The sequence below is a fragment of the Eubalaena glacialis genome, chromosome 8 (assembly GCF_028564815.1).
Source record: "Eubalaena glacialis isolate mEubGla1 chromosome 8, mEubGla1.1.hap2.+ XY, whole genome shotgun sequence".
Lineage (NCBI taxonomy): Eukaryota > Metazoa > Chordata > Mammalia > Artiodactyla > Balaenidae > Eubalaena > Eubalaena glacialis.
This window is the reverse complement of record NC_083723.1, coordinates 58,752,380-58,765,757: the sequence shown is the minus strand read 5'-3', so window position 1 is coordinate 58,765,757 and position 13,378 is coordinate 58,752,380. Positions and strand designations below refer to the sequence as shown.

The window sequence follows — 13,378 nt, the reverse complement described above, 5'->3', positions numbered from 1 at the left end:
ATTTATAATTGAGAATATTTGAAATTCTAATTATCCAACAACAGATTGGTTACATTAATTATGCTAAATTGATGCAGAATTTGATGACATAGCTTTCAAAAATTTGTGTGTGTATGTACATATGAAGTATATTTAATGACAATATTCATATACTAAATTTTAAATCTCTAGTTTAAATAAACGTGTGTAGAGTTAATTTCTCCACTTTTTATTACTGGCTTTGTTGATATATCAAAATATATCAGTAGGATAAGAAAGTATGTTTTTCTTTTGTCCTATGTTTTCTAAATGTTTTCTAATTAAGTTATTTGTAAAGGTGAAAATCTTTACTGCTCTAATATAAATAACATGTTAAACTCAGAGAAATGAAAATGTGTCTAATTTCATCCAAACTGAATTTTTTTAAAGTCTCCAATTGACATTCACTTACAATCATGTATGCTAGTAGTTCTAAAAACAGATGTGAGTTATTTTTAGCACTAACTTAAAAAATATAGAACAGTTTCCAACTATATTAATTTGCTAGGGCTGCCATAACAAAATGCCACATACAGGTGACTTAAATAGCATAAATATATTCTCACAGTTCTGCAGGCTGCAAGTCCAAGATCAAGGGGGTGGCAGAGTTGATTTCTCCTGAGGCCTCTCTGCTTGGCTTACAGATGGCTGCCTTCTCGCTGTGTTCTCACATGGCCTTTCCTCTGTGCACGTGTATCCCTATAATCTCCTCCTCTTCTCATAAGGACACTAGTCCTACTGCCAGAAAGTGGATATCAAAATAATAGAAAGATACAGTTTATACAGTAGCACTACTGTATATTTTATTATATTTTAACTCTTTGAAAGTGTGTTATCTACAAAATAACTCTATTAACTAAGAAGTATAATTAATTGAAGATGCCTTTTTTCAGTAATGCTAAAAAATAGAAAGAGGCTGAATGTATTTCCTCCATTTTTAATCTAGCTGTGCCATTACAAGTGTCACATACACAACTGTGCTAACAGATACAGTCATCTAGAATGCATAGCTAGAAAGGAAATACTATACTCCAAGGAATGCCTTAAAAAAATTAGGAGGGCTACTCATTAGTTGTTCTTTGTTTTCTACTTTGGATTACATCAAACTGACCCAAACTCCTATTTATTACTACTCCATTAAAACAAAAGCAAAGTTTAGACAGAGAACATTAATCAATTCATATTTCAATAAGCACAAAGACTACATAGGCCAATAAATCATGCAACCAGCTGTGTCTTTTTTAAAAAGCATTGGTAAATAATCAGTTCAACTGAAATTAATTGCATCTTTTCTTCCCACAATCCCTCATACACATAGCAGTGTGAAAGTATCTGGAGACAAAGAATAAACTGAGATTCAGTCATAAATAAGATAACCAATTTGTCATACAGACCAAGTAGGACATGGTGAGATCATTGAGTTCCTATGTATATAGCCAAAGCAAAACGGAGTGCTAAGAAATTAGATCACAAATTTTTCCAAGGGACATAGGTAGTTTTTCAATGTGTAAAAATTCATCCATATATGAGGACTTTTTTTCCTTTTGTGGTATCACCATCATAATGATTTTATTTACCCAATTACTTTTCTTAAACTTTCATCAAATAGTTTACTCAAATGATTTCTGATTGTAACACTTTGTTGGAAATGTGGGTTTCTAGGATTAGCTATGTGAAATAAGTCATCTCATGACCTGAGGCTTCTACTTCATCCACTACCTACACCAACTTGGCAAAAATCCATGCCCAGAAACTTCCTAAAAACTGAAGTATCTTTCCTCTTTAGAAAGTAGCACATGAGAGTTGATTCAGGATGCTTTTATGTTAAGTATTCAAAACTATACCTTACAGTGTTAACTACAGTCACCATGTTTTACATTAGATCCTCAGACTTTATTTACCTTATAGCCGAAAGTTTATACCCTTTTACCAACCTCTTCCCATTTCCCCTACACTTCAGCCCTTGGCTACCCCTTTTCAACTCTCTCTGTATGTGTTTTTTCTTTTTTAAACATCCCCATATATGTGATATCTTGCAGTATTTGTCTTTCTCTGTGTGGCTATTTCACTTAGCATAATACCAAAAGGTCCATCCATTTTGTCACAAATAGCATGATTTCCTTCTTTCTCATGGCTGAATAATATTTCATTTTATATATATATATATATACCGCATCTTCTTTATCCATTCATCCATTGACTGACATTTAGATTGTTTCCATATCTTGGCTATTGTGAATAATGCTGCAATAAGCATGGGGGTGCAGATATCTCTTTGATATCCTATTTTTATTTTCTTTGGATATATGATGTATGAGGATCTAATGTAAAATATGGTGACTACAGTTGATAACACTACATTGTTTAATTGAAATGTGCTAAAGGAGTGGAACTTTAATGTTTTCACCAAAAGAAAAACAAACAAAAAAAGGTAAATATGTGAGGTGATGGATGTGTTAACTAGATGGAGGGAATCCTTTCACAGCGTATATGTATATCATATCATCACGATGTACACTTTAAATACACTTTACAATTTTATATGTCAACTGTACCTCAATAAAACTGAAATAAAAAAATAAAAAACTACTTTGCAGCTGATTTTTCTTCTTCTTCTTCTGGGGACATAATGAGGACTAATTCTGTCACATCTCACACCACTGTTTACTTTGGTCAGCCCTAAATCTGAGTCTCTCAAGTCATCTATTAACTCTAGGACTGCTGAGAAGCAACACAGCCTGGTAGTTAGGAACGCAGATCTAAAATCAGGCTGCATGCACTCTAGAGCTCGCGAGCCACAACTACTGAAGCCCGAGCGCCTAGAGCCCGTGCTCCGCAACAAGAGAAGCCACTACAATGAGAAGCCCGTGCACCACAACGAAGAGTAGCCCCCGCTCGCCACAACTAGAGAAAGCCCGCGCGCAGCAACGAAGACCCAGCGCAGCCAAAACTAAATAAATAAATTTAAAAAATTATACTAACCGAAAGAAGCCAGACACAAAAGGTTGCATATTGTATGATCCTGTTTATATTAATTGTCCAGAATACGCAAATCCATAGAGTTCGAAAATAGATTAATGGTTGCTGAGGGATATGCGGAGTTACTGCTTCATGGGTATGGGGTTTCTTTTTGGTATGATGGAAATATTCTGGTACTAGATAGTGTTGATAGTTGCACGACTTTGTGAATATACTAAAAACCACTGAATTGTAAACTTTATGTATACATTTTATGGTATGTGAATTATATCTCAATTTTAACAGTAAAAAAAAATTAATTAATAAAATAAAATAAAATAAAATCAGGCTGCAACTTACTGTGACTTTGGGCAAATCATTTAAATTTCCAGTGCGTTAGGTTCCTCGTCTGCCAAAGGGGGAGATAACACCTACCTCACCTGTTAGAAGGGTTAAATGATAATATTGGTTAAGCATTTAAACAATGGTTAGCACATAGCAGCCTCAAACAAAGAAATATAGTATATCCCTTAATCTGACCAAATGCTGCCCTCCCTTCCAAGTCTTTTTCCTAGGCCCAGAATAGGTAGGGCCAGCTTCACGGGCATGCTACCTGTGCAGTCACGCAGGACCCCACACTTAGAAGGGCCCACATTTGACATAATGTTTTGTTGCCATCTTGAAATACATAACGATCCTTTTTTTTTCTTTTTTTTGTAAATGTATTCGTTTATTTATTTTTGGCTGCGTTGGGTCTTCGCTGCTGCGCGCGGGCCTTCTCTAGTTGCGGCGAGCAGGGGCGGCTCTTCGTTGTGGTGCACGGGCTTCTCATTGCAGTGACTTCTCTTGCTGTGGAGCACGGGCTCTAGGCACACGGGCTCAGTAGTTGTGGCTCATGGGCTCTAGGGCGCAGGCTCAGTAGTTGTGGTGTATGGGCTTAGTTGCTCCGTGACATGTGGGATCTTCCCGGACCGGAGCTCGAACCCACATCCCCTGCATTGGCAGGCAGATTCTTAACCACTGCACCAGGGAAGTCCAGAAATTCATAATGATTCTTGAACATGATGTCCTGCATGTCCATTTTGCACTGGGCCCTGAAAATTATGTAGCCAATCCTAGCAATATACTATCCTGAGATTTCCTTATCAATTCAATCTCTTCTCTGAGCATTATCTTTAACTTCTTACCTTAAGTCCTGATGGTACCATTTTCCTTGTCTGATGCAGAGGTTTTTTTTTTTTTCTATTATACCCCATATACCACAGGACCAGAAGGTAAGGGGTTGGCTATGTATCACTCCCTCCCATTTGAAGCTTGCACCATCAGACTAAACCACCCACTACATCGCCTTCTTATTCTCATATTTTGACCCAGTTAGTCCCCCTTGACTCATTCTCTTCTCCATCTCAACTCATGCCATCATTCTTGGTAACTTCAGAATGCATATGGATGAACCATTTACCCTGCCTGTCAGATCCTTCCCTTCCTCACCTTCAATTACCTGTTCCTCCACCCCCTCCCAACCAGTGATGCTGGTTGCATCAGCAGTAACTCACCATACCTGAAAACTTAAAATCAGTCACTCCCTTCCCTGGCTGCCAACTGCTGTTCTTTCGGCTTGCATTCCCAAGTACTCATTTTGCAAGAATTCCTCAACTTCAGTGAAACATCTAACCCATTGACTTCACGTTTCACTCTCTTCCAACTTAATTATGTTTCCTCTTCCCCCTTTAACCTGGCTTTTAGTCCATGTTTCCTAACTGAAATAATTCCCTTTTAATTATTTTACCTTGCTTGCCTCCTTTTTTCTCTAGCATGTTCCCCTGGAAAATCCCAAATATTGGCTGAAACCATTTAAAAAATTTTTTTCACGCCAGCATCTGAGAAGCTAAATGTAATTGTAGATAAACAACTAGGAAGAATACAACCACTTTAAATTTATGCTAAAATTTTCATACAGCTATTTAACACTGCCAGGCAATCCTACTGCATTCACACAGTAGTTTCATTTCCCCAAATAAAATCATAAACAGCATTTTAATACTCTCTTCAGTCTTTTCAAACTACTGCCCATTTCTCTGCTCCCCTTCATTGCAAGGCTGCTAGGATGATTTTTTTTAGTACTTATTAATCCTATTTCCTGCCATTCATTATTCAACTTATGACATTGTAGGTTTTTTCCCCATCACTCCCAAGAACCTATTCTTTTGTTACAGTCACTTATGACCATCATCTTGCCAAATCTGCTGTTCTGTCCTCTTCTTACTTGACCTTCACCAGCATTCTATGGTTGACATTCTCTCTTCCTTTGGTTTCCAGATATTTGACACTTTTCTGTCTTGCCTTTACCTACCTCCTCACTGGTGAGCTCTTCTAAGATTCTCTTTCCTCTTAATATTTGCCTGACTCAATCCTGGTGTGTGATTTCCTTGGTTGCTCTTATCCAATTCCATGGTGTAAATACCATCTACATAAGGTGAAAAACTACCCCAGTTTGCCAAGGAATAAGAGGATTCCCAGGTCTTAGAACTTTCAGTACTAAAACAGGGAGAGTCCTGGGCAAACCAGGATGATTGTTCACATTTTACCTATGTGCTAATAACTCCCAAAATCATGCCTCTACTCCACACCTCTCTGATGAGCTTTATTTCCATTCTGGTGTGTAATACACATTTCAAACTCAAATTTGTCCAAGCCAGAAATCTTGATTTGTGCCTTCAATTTTTTCTTCTCCCATTAGCGCCATCTCCATAGATATCATCATAATGTACCAGTTCTTATGTTAAAAAAAAAAAAAAAAAAAAGGAGAGAAAAGGAAAGGGAAGGAAAGGAAAGAAGAGAAAAGGGAAGGGAAGGAAACTAGAAATCATCCATGGCTCCTCATGACTCTTCCTTTTCTATCCTCCAGTCCAGTTACCACCACCTGGTCCATGCCACCACCATCTCCTACTTGCACCACCACAATAGTCTCCTAACTACTCCCTGTTTAACTCTTGATCCTTTCCAAACCATTCTGCATGATGAAAGCTGGGACAATTCTAGTTTTAAACTAGAAAATTCTTTTGTACGATATATATAAAGAGTCATTTCTTTTTAAAACATTTCAATGGCTTACTACCTCTTTGAGAATAGCAACCAAACATCTCTCCAGGTCTTATAACAGTGCTTCTCCATCAACCTGTGGAGAGGATAAGTTTGTTTTAGTTTATGCTTTTGTTGTTTTTTCTCTATTGCACCATGGACTGACGTGCGGTCCTACTGCATATGACTGGAAGCAATCTGCAACATGAGCTGCACCATCCAAGTTCAAACTCACCTGAACTGAGATGAGTCCGGTGATCAAGGGCTGGAATCTCAGCAATGTCAAGCTGCTATAAAGGTTTTAAAATTTAAGTACTTTTCCTGTTTGCTGACTAGAAGTGGTTCAACTCAAACTTTCTATTAGCAGTGGTCTATAAGTCTCTGCCTCCCTGACCTTAATCCACACCACCTATCCATGTGCCCCCGACACAGCTGGTGCCCTGGCTTCCTTTCTGCCCTTCAAATGAACTGTCGGGCCTGTGGATTCAGCTTAGAATATTCTTTGTCCAGCTCTCCACAATAAAGCCTATTGTTATTCTTCAGGTCTCAGCTCAGACACTTTCCTCAGAGAGGCTATCCCAAAGGCTCCCTCTCTCAGTTGATGGTCTCTAATTACTCTCTGAATCATAATAGAGTTTATTCCCTTTATAATACATTCTAGAATGTTAACATATTTTTAATTTTTGTTTTTTAATGTGTTTTAAATTTTGAAATTAATTAGGACTATAATTAATAATAAGTAAAACCATCCTTTGCTTGCCAATTCTACACTTTCTGAGGAAACCAGAATTAATACATGGATGTGTATCATCTTTTCAGTACAAATACATACAAACACACACCTTTCTTTGTTTTTTTTAATGGACTCATTCTCTACATATTACTCTGTGAAATAATTTTTCATCTAAGAATATATTTTAGACATTTCTAAAGTCTATAGACCAAGACTACACTATTTTATGGTTTCTCTTGAAGCGGGTATACATAACTCAGGTAGGTAGTTTTACATAAATGAGATTTTTGGTTATGTTTTTAATTTACAAGGCTTGTTTTTTTGGTTTGTTTGCCTACTTCTTCTCTGTTCCCTTTCTTCACCTTCATCATTCACCCTCCCCCATTATGATTCTTGTAAAAACTCTGCCATTTTTTATAGTGTGTGTTGTGTGTTGTTCTAGTTGTTTCTCTGCATCTTGCTTTTCTCACTCAACAACTCACTGTCATAATCTCTCCAAGACAAATGACACAGGTCTTACTCACTGTTTGTAATTGCTTTTTAATAGCCCATAGTGTAAATGTATCATAATTTTTTCTCAATTGAAGGCCATTCACTCTTTCAGACTTTTGCCTCTACGAAAAAGTACAATAAACATCCTCGTATGTATATTTTTACACAGTGGTGCTTTTACTTCTGAAGAATGGGCTTGCTTCTAAGGCTATGGTTATTTCAACTTTTAGAGGCACTGCTAAATTGTTTTCCAAAAAGATAGGAATAATTTATAATTCCAGTAGCAAAGAATATATAATTTCCTTCATACCCACCAGCAGTAGGTTTATTGAAATTTTAAAATTTTATCAGTCGGTGATGGTAAAGTGATACTTCCTTGTTATTTTAAGGACAGGAAATTTGAGTTTACTCTTTTGTGAATTCCCTATTCATATCCTTGATGTATTTTTCTATTGAGTGGTTTGTCTTTTTCTTTACAATTTGTAAGGATTCTTTCTGTATTATAGACATTAAACGCTCATCATCATCTGGGTTGCAACCTTTTATGTTCTTCCCCCAATTCTATCGTTTTTCTGCTGACTTTATTTATGTTAGTATAGTGGACATTTGTCACGTTTGTGGCTGTTCCAGGATCTACTGAACACTTTTTCTATACGTGGATAATTTTCCACTTATGAGTTCTGTCTCCTAAACCAGAAAGTAGAAACTTGCTTTCCCAGGTTCCCTTGCAGCTAGGGTACTAGAATATGCCCCAGCCCCTTCCTATCAGATTCACCTGCACATAACTCTAAGGTGGAAATGATCAAGGCAAGACAGTGAATGTGGTATTGATGTCCTACAGAGACAGCAGTGCTATCTTCTCAAAAGCAGTCCCTCACTATAGTTTGGGCATTTTCCCTTCCAAATTGCTTTTCTGAACATACAGTTAAAATGTATCTTGTTTTCAACCAAGAACCTTAACTGATACTGATATCAATGTGTATACAAAAGTTATAATTTTTATGTCAACTATATCTATTTTATTTTTTCTGGGTTTCTGGTAATGTTACGAAGTTTCCCCTTAACCCCTATATTGTATAGGTAGCCTTGGTGATTTTCTTCTGTTTTATTTTTTAATTTTAAATCAATAGGGAACAATTAAATGCACATGTATACATATATTTATATTTGTATTTTTGTTTATGTTTATGTGAATATTTATATACATGTAAATATTATACAGAGAGAGAGAGAAATCAGTGCTGTCCAACAAAACATTTTGCAAAGATGGAAACCTTCTATAATCTACACTGCCCAATAAAGTAAACACTAGCCACACTTTAAAACATGACTAAAGCAGCTGAGAAACATAATTTTTAAATTTAATTTAAGTTCCATTAAAATGTAAATAACACTTGTGGCTAGTGGCTACAGCATTGAACAGCACATATAGTGAGAGTGGACCCAACTTAGTTTCCTTCTGGATAAATAGCTAATTGTCATCCCCACTTAATAAATAAGTCATTCTTTTCCCACAGAATAGAAATACTAACGTTCCCATATATGAAATTTTCATATACAGACATTTATTTTCTAGATTCTCTATTTTTTATGGATCCATATGGCTAATACCATATTGATTTGATTGTAGTGACTTTATAGTCTGATGAATAATGTGTGAAGCGTATTTCGCAGCTTCTGATTCTCCTATAATCAAACTTTTCTTGGCTGCTTCAGACATATATTCTTCCAAGTGAACTTTTATATCATTGTATCCAATTCTAAAATCAACCTTGATGAAGTTCTATTTATTAGTACCTCAAATTTATAGGAGAATTTTGAAGAATTGACATTTTTACTGTATTAATTCTTCCCATCCAAAATCACACTATGTTTTTCCATAGTTCAAAGATTGTTTTATGTCCTTTAATATTCTATGAGTAAGATTCACAGATTTTTTTTTAACATAGGTCCTGTGTTTTCTTTTTAAAAGTTATCTGTGAGAATATTATGCTGTTTACTATAAACAGATATCTTTCCATTTTCATTGCCATTTGCTTATAGACAATATAGACAAAAGCCCTTGGTCTTAACATATTTATCTTGTTTTTATCTTAAATTCTCTTATCCATTATTTTTCATTGGTTCTGATTTTAATTAGAATCTTAGGGTTTCTAGACATATAATATTGTCATTAGGAAAAAAAACTTCTATTTTCTAATGTTTTTACTAAATTTTTTTTTAACTTACCATTCCAAAGCAATGGCAGCAGTAGAAATTTACATCTAATTTTTCATATTAATTGCAATGAGAATTTTCTAACTTAATGATAATTAGTTTAATTTGAGGTTGATTATTTTGTCATATTTTATTCTTATTAATTCATAAAATTAAAAAAAATATCTTTATTGGAGTATAATTGCTTTACATTGTTGTGTTAGTTGCTGCTGTATAACAAAGTGAATCAGCTATACGTATACATATATCCCCATATCCCCTCCCTCTTGCATCTCTCTCCCACCCTCCCTATCCCACCCCTCTAGGTGGTCGCAAAGCACCGAGCTGACCTCCCTGTGCTCTGCGGCTGCTTCCCACTAGCTATCTATTTGACATTTGGTAGTGCACATATGTCAGTGCCACTCTCTCACTTCATCCCAGCTTATCCTTCCCCCTCCCCGTGTCCTCAAGTCCATTCTCTACGTCTACGTCTTTATTCCTGTCCTGCCCCTAGGTTCTTCAGAACCTTTTTTTTTTTTTTTTAAGATTCCATATATATGTGTTAGCATACGGTATTTGTTTTTCTCTTTCTGACTTACTTCACTCTGTATGACAGTCTCTAGGTCCATCCACCTCACTACAAATAACTCAATTTCGTTTCTTTTTATGGCTGAGTAATTTTCCATTGTATCTATGTGCCACAGCTTCTTTATCCATTCGTCGGTCGATGGACACTTAGGTTGCTTCCATGTCCTGGCTATTGTAAATAGGGCTGCAATGAACACTGTGGTACATCACTCTTTTTGAATTATGGTTTTCTCTGGGTATATGCCCAGTAGTGGGATTGCTGGGTCATATGGTAGTTCTGTTTTTCATTTTTTAAGGAACCTCCATACTGTTCTCCATAGTGGCTGTATCAATTTACATTCCCACCAACAGTGCAGGAGGTTCCCTTTTCTCCACACCCTCTCCAGCATTTGTTGTTTGTAGATTTTCTGATGATGCCCATTTCACTTCACTTCTAACAGTGAAGTGAAACCTCATTGTAGTTTGGATTAATTCATATAATTTTTTCAGAATGTATTGATATTACCATATGATTTTTTTTAATAGATTGATGTACGTCATTATACTGATAGGTTTCTGGATATTACAACTATCTCTTTTTTTTACAAAGATCTTTGTGTATTTACATAGGAGTTTGAGCTGCATTTTTGTTTTTTATGATAACTTCATAAGGTTTTATATTAAGAATTTTTTCCAGGGGAGTAGTAGCTTAAGTAACATAGGAATTATCTATTTTTTATAAAGACTTGATACAATACAGCTGGGAAAATCTGTGGCCTTAGTGGCTTTCATTAATGGCAGATTTTTAACCTTCTCAATCACTTTTTGATTACTGACATTTTTTTTACCTTCTCGGGATAATTTTAGAAATTTAAATTATGTTAGAAAAGCATCTATGTCACCTATGTCTAAGGTTTTCAGATTTGTTGTCATAGAATTGTCTGCAGACATACTTTATTATTTTATTACTATTTTAATCACACCTCTAGTTATGTCTCATATCTCATTCCCATTCTTGCATATTTTGCCCCTTTCTAGTCCCTTAATCAGGCTTCTTTTTCTTGCTCTTCAAATCTCACTTGACTTTCAGTATAGTTCAGTAGTTGAAGAAAATGTGATCTCTGAAGTCTGAATAGCTATAATTATATGCTATTATAAAACATTTGTCACTATGAATAATAAGAAATTCTATTGTTACCTTGAGTCTTCAAATACAGCTCAATCAGAAGGTCTACTCCCATTCAGTGATCAAAGCTCAGTCCCCCGTTGAGGGCCTATCAGGGGAAGAGAGGAGAGATGGGGCACAAACTGTATTTAGTAAGCAGGTGAGGGCAACTGTTTGTTGGCAGCGATGAGGAGTAGAAGGAAGCAAAGAGAACAGGAAAATTCTTGTTTGACTGGCATTGTTATGAGCTGGCGTGGTGATCCCTGAGGCCTGCAGACATAAAGCTGACTCTGAGAGTATTTCTTAGGTTCTTCAGAAACCTCCATCTCTAGGGAAGAGGTTGGTTGATTACTCCCTCTGTATTCATTGAGAATCCTTCAGGGTCTGGGCCTCTTCAGTATCTCTCCCTTGAGATCACATTCACCCTTCAGAGAGGAGCCTGCAGAAACTGAGATGATCTCATGCAGGTTCCTTCTCACGCACGGCCCGTATATGGTGTGGGTCGGATAGCTCAGGTGTCTTTACTTTGAGAACTTCTAAGCACAAGAGTTAGTCCCTGCTTCCCCACTCCTTGGCTTATCTACCAGCTGCTGGCTAGTCACTCATCTGTGACCTTTATACTTAACAGCCGAAGTCAGACACTAGGCTCCGGTGTCTCCCCCAGTCTGCCATGGACTGAACTAGATTCTCAATGTTCTCTTAAAGCCCTCTCTTTAGATCTGAAGTGAAGAACAAAATAATCCCCACCTTCTGCCTTTATAGTGCGAATTCACAGAACAGCTATTTCTAAATAATTCCTTTACTAAATTATAACAACGGTTCAGTCTCAGAAAAATGAACGAACTTAAGCAATTTTAAGCAGAAAAACGATTAACTCACTTAACTGGTGCCTACCAATCTGGGCAAGGCAGCAGAGGACGCTCCAAGTGGGCCTGGAGGACTGACTCCCAACCACTGCAGAGAGGACCCATCAGGCCTTGGCCACTCCTGCCACAATCAGGAAACTCCACCCGACACTATGTACCAGTTTCTACTGCAGTTCCTGAGGATGCAATGGTGAGCAAATCAGAGAGTAAATTCCTGCAACCATGAAATCTTACTTTCAGGGGGAAAGTGGGGATGGGAGACAGGGAGCAAGAGAGATAAATATGTAAAATATACATTATGTTAGATGCTAATGATTGCTATGGAGACAGATAAAACAGAGGCAGTTTGCAATTTCAAGTAGGTTTTTACAGTTGAAACATTGTTACTTTTCTTACAAGATTGACACATACAAACATATCTGAACATTTTTTGAATAATCCTTGATATTTTCTGCACGTGTTACCTCTTGGGATAATGCCCCAAGTCTCTCAGCCAGTCTCTCTGCCAGTAAATGGGGAGTGAGAATTCGAACTCAGGACTGGCTGTCTCCAAAGCACATGCTCTTTCCACTACCCACTAGTTTTTATAGTAAAATATAAACGAGTTTTAGATTTGCCACATCTCAGTTCTTTTATTAATGTGCATATAATTAAGAATTGATATTATTTAGAGAAATCACTGAATCTAAGTAGATTAAAGCAAATGCCTTTGGGTCTTTCTAGTCATACGGCCATTCCTGGAAAGTTCTGAACACCTGTCTTAATGCCTAGTTATTGCTCAATCTGAAAACATGGTGCCTTGAGTTGGACCTTGGAAGATGGTAACCAAGATGGCTGCAGAGTTGGTGAGGTGTGTTTGGTGTTATCTGTACATTCTCCCAGAACTGCTCTAGTCCTTCCAGTTTATATATTGAAATGCTCAGGAGTAATCACCATTCTTAACAGACTGGATCTTGTCCAGGCCCAGATTCTTGGGCTTCTCTGAATCTCATATAATGGCCCCAGAATCAAACCCTATTAACTGCTAAGGACCACCCAGGAGTAGCCCTTAAACTGGATGTAGACATGTCGAATTTCCCAGAGCTCCTTCAAGCTAAAGTGGGTCACCCAGACCACACAGAGGCAGGACAGGAGATCTAGTGGAGTTTTGGTTTGGACTCCACTTCCAAAGAATGTGTGATGTCTTCTCCAGCACCGAGGAAGCAAGCCAGAAAGGCTAGAGCCTATTCACTCATGGAAACAGCTTGGATGCAGTATATCATCCTACCACTTGGCTTCAGTAATGTGCATGAGTATCCACTG

General features: G+C 37.0%; 1 long non-coding RNA gene across 3 annotated transcripts in view; it reads right to left on the bottom strand.

The window, feature by feature from the left end:
- The window catches only part of LOC133096220 (uncharacterized), a 77,598-nt gene that overhangs the window by 15,189 nt on the left and 49,031 nt on the right, over positions 1–13,378 (bottom strand). For 2 of the 3 annotated variants that reach the window (XR_009701751.1, XR_009701753.1), the window contains exons 2-6: positions 12,105–12,252; positions 11,244–11,319; positions 6,095–6,154; positions 3,337–3,416; positions 585–756 (exon numbers count right to left, since the gene is read on the bottom strand). This is a non-coding gene — a long non-coding RNA (uncharacterized LOC133096220). The remainder of the gene's footprint in view (positions 1–584; positions 757–3,336; positions 3,417–6,094; positions 6,155–11,243; positions 11,320–12,104; positions 12,253–13,378) is intronic. The other variant, XR_009701752.1, reaches the window with a different exon arrangement.